The 8039-nt window shown below is 55.0% G+C and overlaps 1 long non-coding RNA gene across 1 annotated transcript; it reads right to left on the reverse strand.

Moving 5' to 3' along the window:
* Positions 1-4697: 4697 nt before the first annotated feature.
* On the reverse strand, positions 4698-7154 carry LOC120385083. The gene is made up of 3 exons (XR_005589244.1): positions 7035-7154; positions 6222-6294; positions 4698-4992 (listed from the first exon to the last, which is right to left on the reverse strand). It is a non-coding gene; the product is annotated as an uncharacterized LOC120385083 (long non-coding RNA).
* Positions 7155-8039: the final 885 nt, after the last annotated feature.

The raw sequence follows: 8039 nt of genomic DNA on the forward strand, positions 1-8039 counted from the left end.
GGTCCCGGCACAGAAGGGGCCCCCCGCCGCCGAAGACCCCGGGCCCCCGGAATCCTCTGGGCGGCCCTGCACAAAGGTAAAACTGCACAAGTACAACCACGCAGGGACTCGAACCCTCAATCGCCTGATCCAAGTCAGACGCCTTATCCATTAGGCCACGTAGTCACACAGAAAAAGGCCCGCCAGGCACTTCTTTGGAAAAGGCAGACACTGACGCATCCGACAAAGTGGGGATTCACCCACGAAAGCTCATGCTCCAAAACATCTATTAGTCTATAAGGTGCCACACGACTCTGCTGCTTTTGCAGACACTGTGTTTCTCAGGTCAGCTACTGAGGGGGGGCCGAGACTCTCTGGGCACAAGAAGTCGAGTTCCCAGCGACACGTGAGACTTAATTCTCTGGAGCCAGGTGCAGGGCTTTGGCAGGGAGGCTCAGGCATGGGGGATTGGGGTGCAGCGGACGGACCGGCTGTCTAGGTGCGGAGATTTAGTCTCACTGAGGAGGAGGAGGAGGAGGAATCCTGCTGACAGGCAGTGGCCAGGGCTGGTGCAACCACTAGGCGAACTAGTCGGCCGCCCAGGGTGCCAAGTGGTTGGGGGCACCAAAAGTCGCACCCAGGGGAGGCAGTGGAGTGGAGGTGAGCTGGGGCAGGGGGCTGGGAGGTGCGGGGGGAGGGCTGCCCACAGCAAGTAACAGGGGTGGGGGTGTGCAGGTGAACCGCTCCCTGTCCCAGCTCACCTCTGCTCCGTCTTCTCCCCTGAGCACAACGCCCCCGCTCTGATTCTCCTCCCCTCCCAGGCTTGCCGCACTAAACAGCTGATTGGCACCACAAGCCTGGGAGGCAGGAGAAGTGGAGCGGCGCCGGCGAGCTCAGGGGAGAAGGCGGAGCGGAGGTGAGCTGGGAGGAGCTGCTGCAGGGGGGCTGCCCGGCTCTTCCTCATGCCCCCCCCCCGCACATCCTTGCATGGTAAGTGGAGTGACCCAGCCCCAGCCTGGTCCACTCCCCGGCTCCCAGCCACGCTGCCGGCGAGTGATGTGGGGTGGTTCCCCCCCTCCCAGCTTGGGAGCCAGGGGAGCAGAGCAGGCTGGAGCCTCAGGCCTGCGTGGGGGGAAGCAGAAGGGGGCTGGCCCCAGGCCACCATGGGATCAGGGGGGCTGGCTACTTCCTGCAGGAAGTGGAGTGTCCTCAGCACAGCTAGTGGAAAATCACAGGTGAAAGATGGGAGCTTGGAGTCACATGGGCAAGTCCACATCCATGCCTGGTTTTGCTCAGTTATTGCAGGATGGATACTTTGCAGGGTACGTCAGATGGAACGTTCACAGAAAAGTCTGTTCAGTGTAGATGGGTGTCTGCCATGGTCCACTGTGAGTTGTGTCCTTTTGATGGGCCACTCACTGGCTAACTACCTTGTGGGCGTTACCCCAGGAGCAAACGTATTTGAAATACAAGTATGGAGCCAGTGCTCACAACTTCAAGTACAAAAATTATACATGCATACAAATAGCATCATCATATTCAGCAAATCATAATCTTTTCATACACATCTTACATGCCACATTTTGTACCAGATTTGTAGCAAATATATAACAGTGGTTGCAATAATGATCTATATGCTCATATTTTAATCAGATAATGTCACCTGATTTTTGCATCTCCCTGTCAAAATACAACTGACACGTGTGGCTTTCTACAGAGTGTCATGATGTTAAAGTTGGGGAATTCAGTCTCTGTACTTGTGTGTAGGGGGTATTGCTTTGTGCCAGGCACACCGGGCTGTTAGCTGCACCCACTGTCCTTGCCAGGGGGCCCTGCTGAACCCTGGGCGGCTGCACTGCAGTGCTGGGGTGACTCTGCAGGGGGAGAAGCTGCTGTGGAGCAATGTAGAGCAGGTGCAGGAAGGAGCCGGGGTCACTATTCACATTCTGAACTGCACAATTTTCCAAATTTGGGAATGTCCGAGAACAATTCTAGGGGGAAAGTGAATGCAGAGCAGTGACACTGGAGGTGCCCAGACCTCCAACGGGGGCGGCGTGGAAATTAATAATGGGAAGATCATTTGTGAAATTAGTCGTCACTGATGAGATTTGTCTCTGTTCCTATTTCACGCTGTGGTGTTAGTTAGAGGAATCAGGACAGATTTTTACTATATTAATTAAACACGTAATTTTATTTAACCAAGACAAAAACTTAGTGTCACTTATTTTTCCTCTGTCCTAGCAAGAATGAATTGAATTTTGTGACTTTCTGGAAAGTGCAGCGAGATTGAATGTGGGGAATTTAGTCTCTGTGTTTGTGAGCTGATGTTTTCCTCTCACAGGTCAGTGCCTGCATTGAAATACCCAGAGGGATCTAAGGGCTGGTGTACGCTGGGCACTGAACTGGCAGAGCGACGTCTCTCAGGGTGTGAAAAATCCCCACCCCAGACCCATAGAGTTAAGGTGACCAAGCCCTGGTTAGAATTGTTCTGTCAATGCAGCTATTACAGGGGTGGGAAAACCCCTCCAGTCACTGTCTACTCCAAAGTGCTATAGCAGTGCCACAGCAGCGTTTTAAGTGTAGACAGAGTGAAACTAGATCTGGCTCCAGTTTGCACTGTGTATGCTCAGGTACTAAGACTACAGTAATAATAATAACAACAACAACAATTCAGTGTTTCTGTAGTTGATAGGATTAGAACCCACACAGGGCAACCCCAATGGATTTCTAGTCTATTGCTTTAAACATTCAGCTACAACTACTTCATATGCAGCTGTTTGAATATGGGTGAAGGACTCAGGCTGAGAAATGATTTAACAGGGGTTTGTTTCAATTTATTGCCCTGATTAAAAACTATGGCTAAAAGGCAGCCATCTTGTTAGTACTTGTACCTGTGTTGGGACACCCCAGTGGGTGTCAAGTCCATTGCGTTAACCAGGAGTAGTAGATTATTTTATCTAGGTACAAATTTCTTGGTCAAGTTCTAAACTCCAGAGAAAACAATACACTGCTGATAAGAAGAAGTACATAAAAAGATTTTGCAGCCACCATGGGCATAACTATGATGTGTGCAGCCCAAGGTTTTCCTCCCCCCAACCACACATCCTCCCCCCTCGTGCTGGATCGTCTGCTTGGCCCCCTGCCCCCTCTCGGGGTGAGCTGTGCGGCGTGGCTGGGGATTGTGCAATGGCCCAGCACCAGGCAACACAGAACAGACACCACATGCCCTGCCCCACCTCATCTGAGCTGCTCTCCAGGTGCATCGGAGCCCAGCACCCAGCACCTTGGCACTCCTGCCCCACAGGGGGTGAGCTGCAGCCCCCGCCACACTCTGCAGAGGGGAGAAGGGTCAGGCCAGCCAGCCCTTGTAAGATCAGGAAATCACCACTGGGGTTGACGGTATGGGGGCTGTGACATATGGAGAAACGGTTGTTGCGCCGGCAGAGGGCAGCAGAGCATGCACACACACACACACACACAACTGCAAACATACACAAACACATGCATGAATCCAGACACGCACACACACAATTGCTAATATACACAAACACCCGCATAAGTCCAGCCAACACCAACACAACTACTAACAGATGCAAACACACACACAAATCCAGCCACATGAACACACACCTGCACAGCCACAATAACCCCCACAGCTGCAATAACTCCCCCACACAACCACTGCAGAAAACCAGACATACACAAAAACACACAGAAATAGACACACACACACACACCATCCCCATTCTGTACACACACCTTGGGTCACTCACTGTGACACTGACCACTTCAATTGGATGGGGGGCCCAGCACCGTGGCTATTCCCTGCCCTCCAGGGCTTGTGTAGGTGGCAGAGTGAGGCCACAGGAGGCACAATCCAGTGCCAGCCAAGGGGGGCTGGGGGGGGGGGGCTGTGGTTTCTGCACCACCTGGTTCCTGGCACAGGCTCCTTCCAGGATTTGCAGTTCTTACCCCATCAGAACTTCCTGCTCAGCCACCTCCTGCTGTGCAAGATGGTTCGGGGGGGAGATGGGAACTTGTGAAGGTTTTTATTCTTCCTCTGAATCATGTAGCACTGGCCACTGTGGGTGATAGGATACCTTATAGGCCCACTGACCTATTTTGCTATGGAAAATCCTATGGTATATTCGATAGTGAAGTACATTATGCAGGGGAACAGGATTACACCTTTCACCAAAGCATCCAGAATTGGCCACTGTCTGAGGCAGAATATCAGATAAAATAGACCTCAGAAAGTTCTGGTGTGGCATACTGTAATGTTCTATAATAGAAGATTGAAGAAGTAGACACATTTGTTTTGCCTCCCTCTGAAGCATTCAGCATTAGACACTATTGGAGGTAGGACAGCAGACAAAATGGACTATTCATCTATTTCACTGCATGGTAGCGGTAATAATGATCGGTAGATTATCTACAGTGCTTTTCATTAGATTGCTGAGTGCTTTACAAAAGAGGTCAGTATCATATCCTCCGTTTTACAGATAGGAAAACTGAGGCATGAGATGCCGTGACTTGCCTGCGGTCACCATGGTAGGCCCGTGAGACAAACCAGGTCTCCTGAGTCCCAGTCTAGTGCTCTAATCACTGGACAACACTGCCTCCCATATGGTTTGGTATTACACAGTGAGATGCAAACAGTGCATGATCGCCATTAAAATATCATGCATTAGCCATTGTTGGAAATGAACCCACACTACTTAAACAACTGATTTATCCCTTTATGGAGAAGCCTATGGTATGATATTGCACAGTAGGATACATAGGAATTAAACAGCTGTGTCCTGGCCACTGGTGAAGACAGGATACTAGGTTAGATGTGTCAGTGGCTGATCCGCTGTCAGTACTTCTAGTCTGGCATGGTGGGTGAAGTATGTGATGATGGAGAGGTGGGGTGCATTACACTTTTCTGGGAAGCAGTGTTACTCAATCTCTTCACATTAGCAACTCCTTATTCAACGCGAAATTGTTTTGTGACTATTCCCCAGACATTTACTATTGAAAAGTAAAATAAACAAACAAAAACAAACCAATGGTAATATATTTAATGTGTGCCTGTACTTGTTTTCAAAGGTTGACTGGGAACACTTGACCTTGAAGAGTATGGACGAGCAGGCAGTGGGAGAGGGGTTTGTTTGGTTGGGTTTTTTTTTTTTTTGCCTTTAATAATACATAGCTCTTATATACTATTTTTTTGTCAGCAGAGCTCAATACATTTTACCAAGCAGCAACATTACCCCTATTTTAGGGATGGCGAAACTGCAGCACTGAGCAGTGATGTGACGTGGCTAACACCGGAACTAGCGCTTAGGGCTCCCCAATTCCAGCCCAGTGCCTTATTCACTAGGCCACATTACCCCACCCTGTACGTGGTCCTGCTTTGGACTGTAATGGGCGATGCCTAAAACTCAGGCCGACCTAGCTACATCATTCAGGAAGTGAGACGTTTGGTCCCTCTTTCCCCCATGCCGTGGCTATGCCAACCTATGCCCTGGTGTAGACACGGCTCTGTGATTGAAGAATTCTTCCCAGCTGCTTGCCTCTGGTGGGGTTATGGGGTGTGGAACAATTTTTATGGTCGGCTCAGGCTGCAGGGCAGTTTAACTGTGGTGTCCATGTTCCAGCTGGGGCTGCAGCCCAAGGACTGGCACCCTCCCACCTCGCAGGGTCCTACAACCTGGCTCCAGCCCAACCCAGACATCTACACTGCCATTAACCAGCCCCTTCGCCTGAGCCCTGTGAGCATGAGGCAGCTGCCATGGGCCAGCTGGGGGGGGGGGGGGAAAGGGGGGGTTAATGGCAGGGTAGAGATACCCTGGGTATCTGTTCAGCACCTGTCACAATGGGGACCCTGATCTTGGTCCGTGTCTGTGCAGAGCCCTGACCAACAGGGGGACTGATCTCAGCTGGGGGCTCTGCAACTCCCGGCATTACAGGATCCCGGATTTTGTTTGGCGTCCCTGGAGCACCTGGCAAAACGTGGGGCCAGGATCTCTGTCAGGGTCTGTGCAGTGCCCACTACAGTAGCGGGGCGTAATCTGGGTCAGGGTCAGTGCAGGGCCAGACCCAACGGGGACACAGATCTCAGTCGAGGTGTCTGAAGTGCCCAGCACAATGGAGGCAGCAGTTTGGGTCGCAGTCGTGCACTGCCTGGCACAAAGGGGGGCCGTGATCTCGGTCCAGGTCTCAGTTTTACCTGGCACAAGAGTGGGGTCTGATCTCACCTGGGGTCTCTGCAGCGCCTGGCAGAACAGGGCCACGCTCAGTACGATAAGAGCCCTGATCTCAGTCACAAACCTGGGGAGAAAAGCGGGAAGATTTTCGAGGAGTGGGGCTGGAGTCAGAAGGTCGCTGGCTGGGGGGTCTGGGAATGTGACTGGGGGGGGCTGCTGGGTTGGGCGGGGAGGAAGTAGCTGGGAGGGGAAACCTGGGGCTGGGCCCTCTCCATGGGGACACTTGCTCCTCCCCCCCCTTCCTGGGCCTTCCCAGGCCCCGTTGCCAGCAGAGAGTGGCCCCCCCGCCCCCCCCAGCCCAGAGGTGTCCCTGTCTCAGCCCCCCCCCCCAGCCTCTGCCCAGCTCAGGAATCACTCGGGGGAACAAATCCCTGCAGGGGAAATGGGGAAACCCCAAACCCGAGCGCTGAACTGGCCACTGGCGAAGGGAGAGAAAATGGGGCACAGCCGGGGGCAGGGAACTTCTCAGGGGTTGGGGAGGGGTCACCCTGGGGGCTGCTCGTGGCTCTAGGGAGAAAGGGGGCGGGGGGTCCCCACGGGGGGGGCAGCGGTAAATCCGAGGGTCTCAGCCCCCTTTCTCTCCCGCTCCCGGGGTCACCGGCTCCCAGCCATGTCCGGGCTGCACCGACACTTCCCCGCCCCTTTCCCAGCCCCAGGACCCCCGCTCGGCCCCGCCCCCGGGCTCGCGCCGGCACCTGGAGGCTGCAGCTCCGCAGCGGGGCCGGGGCCGGGCCGGGCACGGGGGGGTTAATGAAGGTCTCTCCCGCCGCGATCTGCGCATGCCCAGAGCACAACGGCACAAACCTTCTCCGGCCCGGGAGAGGCTCCAACGGCCCCGCACGAGCCAGGCAGAACCGCAGCGCTCCGCGCGCGTTCCCAGTCCGGCTCCGCCTCCCTCTGTGACGTCACTTCCGCTCCAGGGAGAGTCCGGAACTACATCTCCCAGCCTGCCCGGGGCCGCGTCCGGCCTCCCAGCCCAGGTGAGGGGTCAGCAGCTGGAACTGCGCATGCTCCGTGCGAGCCCCGCTGGGGCGGGAGAACAAAGCTGCTGCTGCCGCCTCCGTGTGAGCCGGTGAGTGACAGACCGGGGGGGGAGGGGCACGTGACTCTGCCCCGGGGAACCTGGGAGAAGCCGGAGTTGCGGGGGGGAAGGTCGGTGGGACGCGGTGCGGGGGTTGAACTGTCTCTGGGCAGCCCGGAAATCCCCCGGGGGCGGGGTTAATTGGCTCCTGTCCCTGTTGGCGCCTCTCGCCCCGGCACAGAGTCTCTCCGGTTCTGCCCGTTTCTCTCTCGGGGTCTCGCTCGGGCTGTAACATCCGGGGAGATTCGCCCCCCCCCATCCGCTCTCTCGGCTCCCCGTCCCCCCCCCCGTTTTACCGGCAGCGCTTTTTCCTTGTCCGGGGGGGAAAATGTCCCCCGGGGTCAGTCCCCCGCACGTGGCTGCCCTGGCGGGGTGAGATGCCGGTTCTCTGCCGGGAGGCGGGAGGGGCACGTGTCCCCCGTGGGGGCTGCCCGGACCCCGGTTTCCCACTTACTGACCCCAACTACCAACACATCCACCTGCCCATCCCCCACTGCTGCCCCCTTCCCTCCTCCAGGGACCTGCCGGCTCCCCCCCCCTTTGCCCTCTTAACGCAGCTCCTCACAGGGCTCCCTGCTGCCCGTGGGGGTGGGGGGGGGAGCCATCACTTTGTGTATATGTATTGGATAGTAATATAAAATCCAGTCCAACAGCCCCCCTTTTCCCTCTAGTTATTTAACAGCAACATAAAATCCCCTCAGATCTCAGCGGTGTTCATAGACTATCAG

Source organism: Mauremys reevesii, linkage group 17, assembly GCF_016161935.1.
Source record: "Mauremys reevesii isolate NIE-2019 linkage group 17, ASM1616193v1, whole genome shotgun sequence".
Lineage (NCBI taxonomy): Eukaryota > Metazoa > Chordata > Testudines > Geoemydidae > Mauremys > Mauremys reevesii.